Source organism: Pan paniscus, chromosome 13, assembly GCF_029289425.2.
Source record: "Pan paniscus chromosome 13, NHGRI_mPanPan1-v2.0_pri, whole genome shotgun sequence".
NCBI classification, from domain to species: Eukaryota; Metazoa; Chordata; class Mammalia; order Primates; family Hominidae; genus Pan; species Pan paniscus.
The window spans coordinates 77,800,679-77,816,171 of record NC_073262.2 but is presented as its reverse complement, the minus strand read 5'-3'; the positions used below and the strand labels follow the sequence as shown (position 1 = coordinate 77,816,171).

Below are 15,493 nucleotides of genomic sequence, written 5' to 3'. Positions count from 1 at the left end.
TTTTGTAGACTGAGTATGTGAGTTTACCTTTCCAAACTACAACAATTTAGGTTGTTTCTTTGCTCTTATGTTGTCATTCTGGTCTTCATATTTTTCCTTTCTTTTGTCACCTATAGATTAGCCTTACATATTAAAGAAGTCCTTATGAATTTTAGTCTTGGCTCCTGACAGGACCTTCTGCTTTCGAAAACTCTCTTTAGTAGTTTGCCAAGCCATCTCCATGAGGTATCTGGACATCTTACATTTTAGAATGAAATAAGTATGAGGACAGAAACAACTAATTGTCTGCCAATATTCCTCCTATTATTTTCTCTTATTGGTAGATGCTCCAGTTCTTAAGCATATGGTGAAATAAAGGACATATTTCCTAGCCCCCCGATAGCTATGGTCATATGATTAAGTTCTAAACCATGAAATGTAAATAAAAGTTTCCTGTGAAATTTCTGAAAAATTGCCTTAAAGGGAAGCTGTTGCTTATCTCCGTTTTCTCATCTTGCTGTCTGATCAGCAGATGTGATGGCTAGAACTTACTTGAACAGTTATTTTTAAAACCATGAAGGAGAAGCCACATGTTGAGGATGGCAGACCAACAAAATATAAGGACTCTTGGTTCCAGACGATCATGGTTCTGGGTTGCCTATTTTTTTTGTGAAAGAAATAAACTTCTGAATCATTTAAGCCATTGTTATTTTGAGTGTTCTGTCATTAACAGCTGTACCTAATCCTAACTGATACACATATATTTAAAAGTCAAGCTTTTTCCAAATAAGCACATAGACTGGGTCCCATGGGTTTTATTGTGCAGCAATGACAGAAGAAAAACTGTTAATCTCCACTCTAAAAATTTTGATGCTCAAATTCAGCACTGACATTTCACCTGTTATCTATGACTCTTCCTCTTTCATTTTTCTACTTTCTACTTTCACCAAGGTTTCATTGCCCTACTTCCATCCTTGAAATTGTTAATACCTCTAATAGGTGGTAATATGCCAGGAGTTACGGGAGGCTACAGGATAAACATCTTCCTGGAGCATTGACAATTTGGAGGGAGAACCTTAAGTTTTATATTGAAAAACATGGAATGGGAGGCAAAATTTACATACATTTTTGAAACATTAAGAAAACATTTTTAAAAATTCTATGGAATTGAAATACAAGAGGCTATTAATTTAGATCCCACATGGTAATAAGTTCACTCTTTTCTGCCTCTCTTTTTCCCTAAGGATACTAGATGGAAACTTGAGAAAGGACTGCTTATTGATAACAGCTAAGGTATTCCTGGAAGCAGAGTAAATAAAGCTCATGGCCCACCAGCTAGAAAGGTAAGAGATTTTAAGCTTTTAACATAAAAGTATTCTTTTCATTTTGTGATTATCTTTCAAATACTACCGAATTTAGTAGATGCTTCCAGACAGTTGTCTTCAGAATGCTGATGTCCTACCATATTGATAGTGTTTAGTAAAAAAAGATGCTGAGATTCAGCAAATTTGGAAATGTCTTTTGGAGATAGAATGAATGTCAGCATATAAAAGCACAATGAGGACTTAGGTTAAATATTTAATTTTGTTTAACATAGAGTTTCCTAAATTTATCTGACTAGGGACCCCTCTTTAGCAAAGGGTTCCGATATAAAGGTCTCAGTTCTTCTAAGAATAATAATATAAATTAATCTGAGGTATTTTCTGTCTTTCAAAAATATTTTGGGCAAAAAGTTTACCCACTCTAGGGCTGTACAAGCTAATGAAAATGTCAAATTTATTTGCTTTCTAATTGAATGATATCAACCAAGTTTATTACCACAGTTGTCTCATGCTGATCAGAAACGTTAATTGGAAGTTATACAGTCCCTTATACATACCTTTATTGAATACTGTGTGCCAGCCACAGAATGGTGATATTAGAGTATAAAGTAAAAAAAATTTTTTTTTCTAATCTCAAGCCATTTACGGTTTGGGGATGTAGCTTCTAAATATGGAAGGAAAATACCAATTTAATAAATGTAGTCTGGCGTACAAAATCTTTCAAAACATAGTGATAGACTTTGTTAGATATATCAAAATATACAAGCAGATTGGATTTTTTGTCACACCTGGATCTGGAGGTTCACATCAAAAGAGGAACTATGCATAAAAGTATAGTTATTCTAATTTTGACAAAAATTCAGAAAATAATTTAAATCTGTCAATACATTTATATATTTAAAAAGCAAAAAATTTTAAAGCAAGTATAAAGCAGAATGGGTGATAACACTTGATAATTTTTTCTTACTCTGTGATACCTGCATTAAATAATTTTAAGCTGCTTGACTAACTTAAATGATCAAGTTTACTAGAAGCAGTCATCATAAAATATAAGCTCCATTAGGTCAGGAACTGTGTCTGTGTCATCGTACCCTGAAGTCTAGCACATTCCTACCCTATTGCATGTGCTCAATAATGTTTATTGACTGAATGATGGGGTAAATGAGAGATCCAAATTTGAGGGTAGGGGAGTAGTAGATGGAAGAAGCTCGGAAGTTAGTGGTGTTGACTAAGAAAGGAATGGATGAATGGGAAATGGATGATATAAGGGAGGAAACTGATTAAAAGCCTGCATAGCTAGAGCCAAAGATTAAGGGGAAGCCTAAGACTGGTTAGGAGGTAGTGGTCAGTCCATGCAAGGGTCTAGAAACAATGTTAAGCATTTGAGACTATCCTGTGAGCTGCTTTTTTTTTCATAACTGATCCTTGGCTCTCATTTTGATAGTACTGCTTTAGTTCAGACCATTATTCTCCCTTCAACTTAGCAGTAGCTTGTGCCAGTTTTCTTTCTGTTTTGTTGTTGTTGTTGTTTAGATTTACCTCTTATTTTTGTCATTTTTTGCCAGTTTTCTTATGCATAGTGTGCTGCCCATCTTCTATACTTTTATTAGTGATCTTGCAAAAATCCTCCTCTTGATTTAGTTCACGTACTTAAAATGTTTCAATTTCTTACTACAGAGTTAGACAAACTTTTTCTTTAATGGGGGAGTGGGAGACTGGGAGACTGATCATACATATTTTAGACCTTGTGGGAACCACATGTGATCTCTTTTGCATAGTCTTCTTTGTGTCCCCACCCCCACCTTTAACAATTTTAAAGTGTGAAGAACTCAGCACTTTGACCCAGGGCCATAGCTTATATAACCTTGGGGCAGTGGGAAGGGAAGGAAGGATGGTGGAAGGGCAGGTAATGGTGGAATCCAAACATTTTACCATGTTATTAAAGGCCTTTCAAGATTTGGATATCTCTCTGGTCTTACTGTCTTAATCTTCTATCCTGTTGATGAGAAGAGTGAAACTCTATAAAATATTTGAAGAGATTTATTTGGAGCCAAATATGAGTAGCCAGTGGCTAATGACACAACCTAGGAGACCCTGAGAACATGTGCCCAAGGTGGTTGGGCTACAGCTTGGTTTTATACATTTTAGGGAGACATAAGACATCAATCAATACATTTAAAATGTGCATTGATTGGGTCCAGAAAGGTAGGACAACTGGAAGTTTGGGGGGTGGGGTGCTGTGCTCCAGTTAATAGGATTCAAAGATTTTCTGATTGGCAGTTGGTTGAAAGAGTTACTATCTAAAGACCTGGAATCAATAGAAAGGATTGTCTGGGTTAAGATAAGAGGTTGTAGAGAATAAGGTTTTATCATGCAAGAGAATAGACTGTAAATGTTTCTTACCAGACTTAAAGAGTCTGTTCTATCAATCTTACGGTCTCTGTGTTGATATTAATGTTGGTCAGCTGTGCCTGAATTTCAAAGGGAGGAGGGTATAAATGAGGCATGTGGGACCTCCACTTCCCATCATGGCCTTAACTAGTTTTTCGGGTTAACTTTGGAATGCCCCGGGCCAAGGGAAGGGTCTGTTGGTTGGGGGGCTTAGAATTTTATTTTTGGTTTACAGTCCCACACTTCAGCTATCAGAGGTTCTCAGAGTCTCCTCAGTGGACTGTGCTTTATTGTGCCTCAACATACTGTCTCCTCTTTACGAAATATCCCAGAATGGCTGATGCCTCTTGCTTTGAGAAAACTCAACTCAGGCATTACTTCCTTTAGTAGCATTTCAGGGCCCTCTCCAGGATTGGCTAGGTATTTAGGGAATGGAAACTCAATCAGATAAATTCAAGTAAAAAGAGGGGGTGGGACTCATACTAATGGTACTGGAGACTCTCGGATCCAATCACAAAACATAGTTGGGCATCACAGAAACTATTTTCCTTCATGATTTCTCACCTCTGTTTTTCTGTGCCTACTCCATTCTGGCTTTTATTAGTTTTTTTTTTTTTTATCAGTAAGAACATGACAGAAAATGTCTACCGGTCCTAAAATATGATTTTGAATCTCTGATGCTCACTTCTGTGTGACTGATTTTTTCTTTCTACAGATTTCCTGAAGAGGTAGTCTGATTGGCTTAACTCGGTCAGTATCTCCCCTAGTTTACCTGAGGCAGGTATGTCAGGATCATGGATATATAGGATTGCCCTTTTCTCCAATGTTGGCAGATCAAGCTCTTTAAGAGGGGAATATGAATGCTTTTGATTTATGTTCCCATAGCCTGTCTTTATTATTATATGTATCACTGAATTACTATTTTCACTTTTTCTCTTCCTTACTAGTCTGATTTTAAGGGCAGGGACTATGTCTTATTCTTTTTAAAAAAATGTTTATGTATTTTCATAAAAACCATGGTAACATCAAGCAACTTTTATTCTTAATATGGTATTAGATACAAAATAGGCAGTGAAATGTTTTCCAAATAAATTTTATAAAGTAAATGATTTGTATTGGAAATGCTCAGAGTGCTATGTATTATCTATAAAATTTAGTATTACCTATATTTTAGAAACTTGTTTGGAAACTTGAGTACGTGCTTAAAAGGTTAAGAGTTTGCAATGTTTATAGTTCTATAACCAACTAAATAGAAGATCAAATTCATATTTTAGAATCCAGATATTTCTAACGTTAGTCACCAGAAATGTGTTTGCTCCCTCCCATTTTTGTAGACTGATTTAACAGCACTATTTTCTATGAAGTGAATTGCTTTCCTCATTTGTTTTTGATAGGGATGTAGGAAAATAAAATATTTTATCGTGTGAATCACTTCAGCGATAGAATTAAAAATGACATGGGAATATTGATACTACAGCCTAAAGCATCTTCCTTTTCCTCAACAGACTTAACCTACATGTCATATTTTAAAAAGGGAACAAGGAGCTAACAGAATAAATGATTATATGATATCACCCTTTGAGTCTTCTGATTTGTAAATTATTCTACTGTAGTATAATTTTATTTGCTCTTAACCTTGCAGTGCAGAATGTAGTTTTTCTATTCTTTGATATATATCATAGCATGAAAATTATAAACAAAAAACAAGCAGAGTTCTTAGAGAATAAATATATCTTGTAGTGTTTTTTTCATGACTACTGCTACAAACTACATCTATGCTAATTATATAATGGTTATACAGTACTCCCCCGTTATCTGTGGAGGATAAGTTTCAAGAGCCCCAGTGGATGCCTGAGACTGTAGATGGTACTGAGCCCTATACATGCTATTTTTTTTCCTATGTAGTAATGAGCAGGTAGCATATATAGCCTGGATGTGCTTGACGAAGCGACAATTCACATCTCGGGTGGAATGGAGCAAGAAGATGCGATTTCATCACTCTATTTAAAACAGTACACAGTTTAAAACCTATGAATTGTTTGTTTCTGGAGTTGTCCATTTAATATTTTTAGACAGCTGTTGACTGTGGGTAACTGAAACCATGGAAGGTGAAGCTGCAGATAAGTGGAGGACTGCTGTGTAATGAATTATTACAGTGCATATTATTTACATACAACTTAAACTCCTTCTATAAGTTTTTATTTTTTACTTCAAAACTCTTTAAGGGTTCTACAATAAGACATTCTGTTACAAAATCACAATATGTCCATGAAAGTCAGGAAGTTAACATTGATATATTGCTACTATCTAATCTGCAGGTCACATTTAAGTTTTTCCAGTTGTTCTGATAATGTACTTCATAGAAAAAGGATTCCGTCTAGAATCTCAGGTTGCAATTATTTGTTATGTCACATTGGTCTTTTAAAATCGGAAACAGTTCCTTAATGTTTCCTTGACTATAATGATTTTGGTGCTTTTGGAGATTATTATGCCAGTGAATTTATAGAGTTTACCTCAATTTGGGGTTATATAATACTCTTCATTATTAGATACAGGTTCTATATCTTTGGCATGACTATTACAGAAGTGATGCTGTTACATTCTTATTACATTCTATCAGTGGCACATGATTTTATCTTTCTTATTTCTCGTGGGGTTAAGTCACATCACTTGATTAAGGTGATGTTTGCCAGGCTTTTGTGCTGTAAATTACTTTTGCCCTTAGTAATTAAGCTGTATAGGGAGATATAATACTTTGAGATGATATAAATATCCTATTTCTTATCAAATGTTCAGTTTATTCCTTTATATCAGTATGGGGTCATAGAACCCTCTTTATTTACGATGTGATCCATTACTATCATTATTTATTTTGATCATCATATTATCCCAGATTTAAGTCCTTTCTTACTTTCTGGCCAAATCTGGCAGCAGTACAGGATGGGTCTTGAATATCTTGTGCCAGAAAGTAAGGAAGGACTTCTTTGTTTCCACTACAAGACCCATCCTGTACTGCTGAGTTAGAATCAGCCAATTCTTCAAGGAGCTGAGGTCCCTTTTGGTGGAGAATGGTATTTACACACCGTATTAGGCCATTCTTGCATTGCTATAAAGAAATACCTGAGACTGGGTAATTTATAAAGAAAAGAGGTTTAATTGGCTCCTGGTTCCACAGGCTATACAAGCATGGCACTGGCATCTGCTCAGCTTCTCAGGAAGCCTCAAGGAGCATTTACTCATGGCAGAAGGCAAAGCAGGAGCAGGCACGTAACATGGTGAGAGCAGGAGCAGGAAGAGAGTTGCAGGGGGCACACAATTTTAAAAAATCAGATCTCCTGAGTATTCATTCACTATTGAGAGGACAGCACTGAGCCATGAGGGATCTGCCCCAACACCTCTCACCAGGCCCTACCTCCAACATTGAAGATTACAATTCAACATGAGATTTGGCAGGGACATATATTCAACCTATATCACACGCCAGAGTCTGGATGCTAAGTGTGCTTATTGGGGTTTCAGTGTTCCCAGGCCCTCTCAGTGGACACAGCTAGGGACCTACATGACCACATATGCATGCATATACACATTAACATCTATATTTCTGTATCTTTATGTTGAGAGCCATAAGTTACCACTAGTATCTTCAAATGTCATCTAATACCAAGGTTCATTCTATATTTATAATTCCCTTCAACTGTAGTATGAATTCACTCTTACCTAGCACATCCTTGATATGTTTACTTATTTGATCAATATCCACGTATTTACATAATGAATTGCCTGGTGCCATTAGGCACTCACCTTTCCTCTCCATCAAGTAGATGTCTTCCTGTTTGGGTCCTGACACCCTGTGCTGGACTAGTGCCACTCCTATCCTTTACTTCATGTGGATGCTGCCTTAGCCCACTTGGGCATTGACAGCTCACATCAGGCTGCCTTCCCTTCTTTTCTTATCCTTCTGAGACTCCAACATTAAATGCAGGGCTGACCACCTCTTTCCCAGCCCAACCCTCAACTCATCTATCTCCCAGTGGACATCTTTCTCACTCTGCTTAGACTCAGACACTGCAGTGGGCTGCCCTCAGGTAGCCTGTCTGAGCTACCTCCTGTGCAGACACTCTATATTTGTTTTCTCTGGTGCTTAACTTTTATGTGAATTTTAAGTTGGAAGATGCGTTTTGCCGGTTAATTTCTTCCATTTTCTTCTATTCATCTTTTCTTAAAATGTTTTTCTTTATTATTCTCTTTTCTTATTGGCATTTTATAATACATGATTCCATTTGGTAATGAGCCTGTCTAATAACTCTAGAAATTCTAAAAGTCTGTCTGTACTATTAAAAGTGGTTTACATAAAATTTCTGTATAGTTGTTAGTTGTAAAATAGCAGGAGAAATATTTTTGTCTCATTTTTGACCTCGAATAAGTCATTTTACCCTTTCAGACCTCAGTCTCCTCATTTGCAAAATGAATAGTTAGGACTATATTAGGAACCTAACGACGAGGTGCCTGATCAGAAATCCGTGTCATAAGAAAAAGCCTATATTCTATATTCAAGTGAGAGAATTTTAACTAACATTTTTTTTTTAAATGGGCAAAGAGTCAGGTGCAGTGCCTCATGCCTATAATCCTAGCACTTTGAGAGGCTGAGGCAGGAGGATGGCTTGAGCCTAGGAGTTCAAGATCAGCCTGGGAAACATAGGGAGATCCTGTCTCTACAAAAAATATAAAAATTAGCTGGAGATGGTGGTATACACCTGTGGTTCCAGCTATTTGCGAGGCTGAAGTGGGAGGATTGCTCGAGTCTGAGAAGGTGGAGCCTGTAGTGAACCATGATCATGCCACTGCACTCCAGCCTGGGTCACAGAGCAAGACCTCATCTTGAAAAAAAGGCGGGGGCTGGGCAGAGGAGGCATTTTACATAGAACCACAAATGACCATTATATATATGAAAAAGTTCAGCCTCATTAGTGTGTCAAGATATGCAACTTAAAAATTAGTTTTTTTACTAATATGACAAAAATGTTAAAAAATGATATCCACTGTTGGTGTTGGTATTAAGAAATGAGGTCTTTCTCTGCTGGTAAAGTAGAAATCAATACTGTATATTTGGAGGGCAGTTTAGCAATATAAATTGAAAGCCTTAAAATATGCCTTTACTTTGATATAGCAGTTTCACTTCTAGAAGTTCATCTTGTGGAATTTATTATAGATATTGCACAAAGATTTGTCCCAAAGATATTCATTGATGATAAAAGCCCATTAATAATTATATGATGGAGTACTATATAGCCGTTAAAAATGACATCTATTTAATGACATTACTATTTAATTATATGGCAGAATGTAGATAATTGCATTTTAGAGGAAGTTATAATACTATTTATATATTTTTCTTGTTTTTTTCATTGTCATAGAGTCATGTTTTTATAATTTATAAAGTTATATATCACCATACATTGACAAGACTAGACTATGTACTCTGGAATGTTAACAGTAGTTATCTCTGAATGGTAGTATTCAAGGTAACTTTTATTTTCTTTTTGCCCTTCTGTATTATTCTTGGAGCAGATTTAAAGTTCCTTATAATGCCTTAGTTCATTAGGTGTAGTTTAGTTTACATTATTAGGATATAACAAGTGATCTCCTTCTGAACGCCAATGAAAACTTCAGCTTTTAGCCAGGCATGGTAGCATTGCCTGTAATCCCAGCTACTTACTTAGGAAGCTGAGGCGGGAAGATCACTTGAGCTCAGGATTTCAAGGCTGCAGTGAGCTATGATCATGCCACTGCACTCCAGCCTGTGTGACAGAGCAAAACTCTGTCTTTTAAAACACACACACACACACACACACACACACTCTCTCTCTCTCTTGCTCGCTCGCTGTTGCTCTCTCTTTCTGTTTCTCTCTGCAGCTTTAGGGTTTTTTAGAATTATGTAAGATTGATCACACACACACACACACACTCTCTCTCTCTCTCTCTTTCGGCAGCTTTAGGGTTTTTTAGAATTATGTAAGATTGATCATTTATACAGGATACCTAATAGCAGAAATTGCTATATGTTGTCACAAACAAAATTGAAAGTAGAATTTAAACAAGTATGGAGTTCTAAAATAACATGCTTTATAGCAATAAAATAGAGAAAATATGAGGAACATATACATGTTTGTATGTGGAACTATCTTAGATAACTGGAAAGAGGGCCAGGCACAATGGCTCAGGCCTGTAATCCCAGCACTTTGGGAGGCCAAGGCGTGGATCACCTGAGTTCAGGAGTTCAAGACCAGCCTGGCCAACATGGTGAAACCCCATCTCTACTAAAAATACAAAAATTAGCCGGGCGTGGTGGTGCGTGCCTGTAATCCCGGCTACTCTGGAGGCTTGAACCTGGCAGGCGGAGGTTGCAGTGAGCCGAGACGCAACATTGCACTCCAGCCTGGGCGACAAGAGCGAGAGTCTGTCTCAAAAAAAAAAAAAAAAAAGAAAACTGGAAAGAGGAAACCTTCACTTTTGTACTGATCTAAGTTCTGCAGCAGAACATCAAGCAAGTGTTCTCAGTTCATAGGATCCTCTTATGCCTATATTAAAATAACTGCCTATTACCTCAATATATTTTGTAGGTTTTTTTCTTTTCTTTTTTAGAATTTTCAGGGATTTGCTCTTCCCTATTTTTCTGTTCCATCTCTTCCTCTAATCTTGGGAGCAATTGTTAGTGCTCTTTTACCCCAGAGCTGTTTTTGTTCATATTTCTCATTTGAAGTTTGAGACAACAGTTTGTATGGAGGAATATTTATTTTTTTCTGAAGTAACACATGTAGATAGCATACATGTTAAGATTTTTGTAGATTCACATTTGAAAAATATATTTATAGGGACCAGGCACGGTGGCTCACACCTGTAATCCCAGCACTTCGGGAGGCCAAGGCGGGCGGATCACGAGGTCAGGAGATGGAGACCTTCCTAGCTAACATGGTGAAACCCCGTCTCTACTAAAAATACAAAAAAATTAGCCGGGCATGGTGGCGGGCTCCTGTAGTCCCAGCTACTTAGGAGGCTGAGGCAGGAGAATGGCGTGAACCCGGGAGATGGAGCTTACAGTGAACCGAGATTGCGCCACTGCACTCCAGCCTGGACGACAGAGCGAGACTCCGTCCCAAAAAGAAAAAAAAGAAAAGAAAAATATGTTTATAGTTTTATGTTGATTCTACCAGAACCACATACCTAGGTGAAATTTTTAAGTGTTGAAGATAAAGCTTCATGTTGTATTTAATTTGGATAAAGTGCCGGGGGCACTTTATTAAGCCCCTGCCAGTAGGAGACAGAGAGAACGTTGCCATTTCAAACCTGGAAATTATGCTGAGTTTTTATAGGATGTGAAATGAAGAATCCTGCCCATGGTGGGATAGGAGGAGGGAAAAAAACAAGAGTGAGTTTCACTGACTTAAGTAATTGACAGATACCATTTATGAATGGTCAAATGGTCATTAGCCCTGGTCTTTGACTTCATGCAGCTATGGCAGGAAGGTTATTTCACAAACCTTGAAGTTCATATTTTAAGGATATTTGTGTGTGTGTGTGTGTGTATACATATATATACACACACATATATATATATACATATATATATATATTTTTTTTCCTGAGATAGGGTCTTGCTCTATCCCCCAGGCTGGAGTGTATTGGCAAGAGCATAGTTCACTGCAGTCTCAAAATCCTAGGCTCAAGGGATTCTCCTGCCTCAGCCTCCTGAGCAGCTAGGACTACACGCACATACCACCATGCCTGGCTAATTTTTAAGTTGCTTTTTTTTTTTTTTTTTGTATAGAGACAGAACCTTGTGTTCCCCAGGGTGGTCTTGAACTCCTGGCCTCTGATCCTTCTGCCTCGGCACCCCAAAGTGCTATCATTACAGGTGTGAGCCATTGCACCTTGGGCAGGATTTATATATTTTTCAAACAGTTCAAGGTATCCTTTTAAAAACAGCTTTTTAAGGTATAATTGACTTATAATAAATTATACATATTCAAAGCATACAGCTTGATACGTTTTGACTTATATGTATACACCCATAAAACCATCGCCACAATCAAGATGATAAATTTGTCACCTTCAAAAGTTTTCTCATGCCCCTTTGTAATCCTTCCCTCCCACTCCTTCTACTCCTGTCCCTCAGCAACCAGTGATCTGCTTTCTGTCGCTGTGGTTTTCATTTTCTAGAATTTTATATAAATGGAATCATACAATATAATTTCTTTGACTGTCTGCTTTCACTTGGCATAATTATTTTGAGATTCATCCATTGTTGTAGTGTCAGTAGTTTTCAAGAAAATCTCTTTATTCGCTTAAGAATGCCATTGTCACTTTGAACCAAGTTATTAGTAAAAGAAGAGCAAATCCAAGATGCAGTCTGATTTGGGACTTTTAATCTTTGGCATTTTCGCCTAGCTGATTTTTTTTTTAAACCCACAAGGCATTGTAAACATTCCAGAATGAGGACACTTTTTCTTATGTGTATCTGTGCAGTGACTGCTTCATAGTAACCTCTATGAAATTAAAGATTATTTGTTACTTAAATTTATTTCTGATTTCCTGATGTATTTTGTTATTTTTTTCTCAAAGAAGGAGTTATATTATTCTGCTTTTTACACACATTGGTATGGCACTTTAATTTTAGCTTAACTTTTTGGGCATTTTGCTTTAACCTTCATTTTACTTTATGTTCATGAGTGAGTATATTTCAGCAATTTACTTAAGATGCCTTCACCAGTATTGAAGAATTGGAATGGAAGTATTTACAATTTGCTGAGAAGTGGGAAAGTCATGTTTTAGATTTTTCATAATATTTGAACTTTAGGTTACCCAAATTTACTGGTCTGTCTCTTTAATAAAAATCATCTGTTTACACTTTTCCTGATTAAAGGGGTGGTGGTATTTAATGTAATCTATTTCTTTCTTTCTTTTTTTTTTTTTTTTTTTGAGATGGAGTCTCACTCTGTTGCAGCACAGTGGCACGATCTCAGCTCACTGCAACCTCGGCCTCCCGGGTTTAAGCAATTCTCCTGCCTCAGCCTCCCGAGTAGCTGGGATTTACAGGCATGAACCACCACACCCGACTAATTTTTGTATTGTTAGTAGAGACAGGGTTTCACCATGTTGGCCAGGCTGGTCTTGAACTCCTGACCTCAGGTGATTCGCCCGCCTCGGCCTCCCAAAGTGCTGGCATTACAGGCGTGAGCCACTACGCCTGGCCATCTATTTCTTTAAAACCTTGGAGCATAGAGGTTGGTAGCCTCTCCAAGATGCAGAGTTATTATTTCCATGTGAAGTAAATATGGACTTACACATTTTACAAATTACAGTTTTTTAAATTTTTAAAAATGTATCCAACTGATATAATTTCTTTTAACAATTTAACAATCACTCTGTGCCTGCTGTTAGCAAGTAAGATACTGTGCAGATACAACGATGAATAGAGCCAGCCTTATAATTTTAATAACAGTAGAAATAATAGAACTGCAGCTGCCATTTTATCCAGTACTCATGTGCCGAGCATTGTGCTATATACTTTACATATACTATTTTAAAATGCTTACAACAACTGTGAGGTAGGTGATACTACCCTTGTATTATAGTTGGTGAAACTGAAGTGCAAAGTTGCTTAGAACCTTGCACAATATTGTATAACTTACGAGTGACAAAACCAGGTTTTGGAGCCAGTTCTGACTCAAAAGCTCATATTCCTTTGGCTGTGTTATGTTTCTTCAAGAAGTAGTAGGCAGTAGAATGGGGTGGGAGAAGCACACAGATTATATAATAGATGACATTACAGAACACAATGTGGATGCTGTAAGCAAAGCATAAACAACATAGCTTGTGGAAGAAATTTTCAATCTGGATTATGGGGAAGGTATCACAAAGGAAGCGTTATTTGAAGTGGGCCTTGACAGTGTAATATCAAAGGAGGCAAACATTCATTTGGGAGGGTATATTTTAGGGAGAGCTAAAATAATATGCAAACTGAGGGTGATTTTCAGAGGATGGCAGGCAGTCTGATACTGTTAAATGGGCCATGGTGTATTGGAAGTAGCATTTAGAAGGTCAGGTTAGATATAAATGATAGCTAAATTTGTATCTCTCAAAGTATACCTAAAAGGTTGAGTCTGTAGGATTTACTAAGTGGATAATCAGATTTGTATTTATGGTATTCAGTGATAGTTTTGATTCTTAATTTGAGGTTGTAAGAAAAGGAGCTCTGAGTTGGATGCTTGATTAGTTAATGTAAGCCCCATCACTATCTTGGAAACTCCATGAAGGCAGGTATCTATCTTGATTTGCCAGTACATCCCCAGCATCTAGCAAGAAGTACTCATGCCAAGTACAAAATGGAAACTCAAGAGCAAGGAAGATAAAGAAATGTTAGAAGAAGAGTTAAGAGAAATCAAAGAAGCCGACTTCTAAAAAATTTTACCTAGAACTCTCCTGGGTGCTTTTCATGACAGTTGATTTTCCTACCAGTATAGATTGTAGATACTTGCCAGAGAGTAATGTGATATATTAACAATTGTCTATGTGCAGTCATTGACTTCTCCAACAATCTATAGCTCAGCAAAACCTCCCTTCCAGGCTTCTGTTATGAGCATATTTGCAACACTGCAATAAAAAGGAGATAAGCCTGGATTTATAGGCTTTAGATTCAGTTAGATTAACAAAGAGATAGCATTTAAGCCTCCCAGAATTGTTATCGTTTCTGTCTCAGGGTGCTTGAACTGTTAATATTTATAACTCTCTTAGCTAGGTATTAGAAAATGGTAATAAGGGAATGGAGTTTTTATTTGTTGGCTAAGAAATGGGCTGCTGTGTAGGTAAGAAACTTGTTTTGTAGAGGAGGGGGATAGTATAGTGGAGAGTAGAAAAGATTAAGGAGAAGGGTACCAAGGGCTAACTCCCTCTGAAAGTTTTTCTAGAGCTATCAGATTGATCCCTCCACTACCTCTCTACTCTCATAATATTTTAACTCCTATTCCTACCAAATTAATTGAAAATTGTACTTCCATATTCCTCTTTCCTCTAGACTGAAAGTTTCTCAAATGCAAGGAGAGTTTTCTTCATCTTTGTGTCTGTGTATAGTTGATGTTTAAATATTCCTTGTACTAAACTGAGCTAGGCGCTGTTGTAGGTGTTAACCCAAAGATAAGTTCCTTGCCCTCATGGAGCTCATATTCTACTTGTAATGACAGAAGCATGGCTATTACAGATTTCCTTGGATTTTTCTAGTGTTCTTTTTCCTCTCCTCGCAGACAGCATGGTAAAGTTGAATGTGAGTGAGGAAATGGAACACTCTCAGATAAAAATTTTGCATGGGACAAGGGAAGAAACTTTCTCTCTTCTTATTTCCTATACCAGATCCACCTTTACTCCAGGACTCTGAACTTTGGCTAGTTACACATTTCCCCACAAGAATTACCAAGTTTTTCTGAGCATGACATTCTTGAAACTTCATTTATGAACAAAATTATGAAAAATGCAATTTTCCTCTATGCCCCATTAGCTTATTTGGATAACCACATAGTTACTCTTATTTACCACTGGATGAGGTTTCAGTGACTATAAGGTGAAGCCATTGGTGGAGTTTTAAAAATGGGTCATCAATCTGAGTAGTTTCAGTATACTGTACTTGTCCTTAAGCTGATACAAATGGGAGCTGTTTATATAGATCAACTACATTGTGGGACAAATAAATTTTGATGAATTAGGCTGAGAAGCTGAATATCAGTAAGTACATTTTTTAAAATTAAAAGCTT

At 37.0% G+C, this 15,493-nt stretch overlaps 1 protein-coding gene across 6 annotated transcripts in view; it reads left to right on the top strand.

Moving 5' to 3' along the window:
* Positions 1-15,493, top strand: part of ATF2 (activating transcription factor 2) — a 96,307-nt gene that overhangs the window by 16,004 nt on the left and 64,810 nt on the right. For 4 of the 6 annotated variants that reach the window (XM_055108794.2, XM_008977985.6, XM_024927955.4 and 1 more), the window contains exon 2: positions 1,224-1,322. The gene's annotated coding sequence lies outside the window, so the exon portion shown is untranslated. Of the gene's footprint in view, positions 1-1,223; positions 1,323-4,407; positions 4,443-15,493 lie in introns of all 6 variants that reach the window. The other 2 variants (XM_055108796.2, XM_034954554.3) reach the window with 1 other exon arrangement.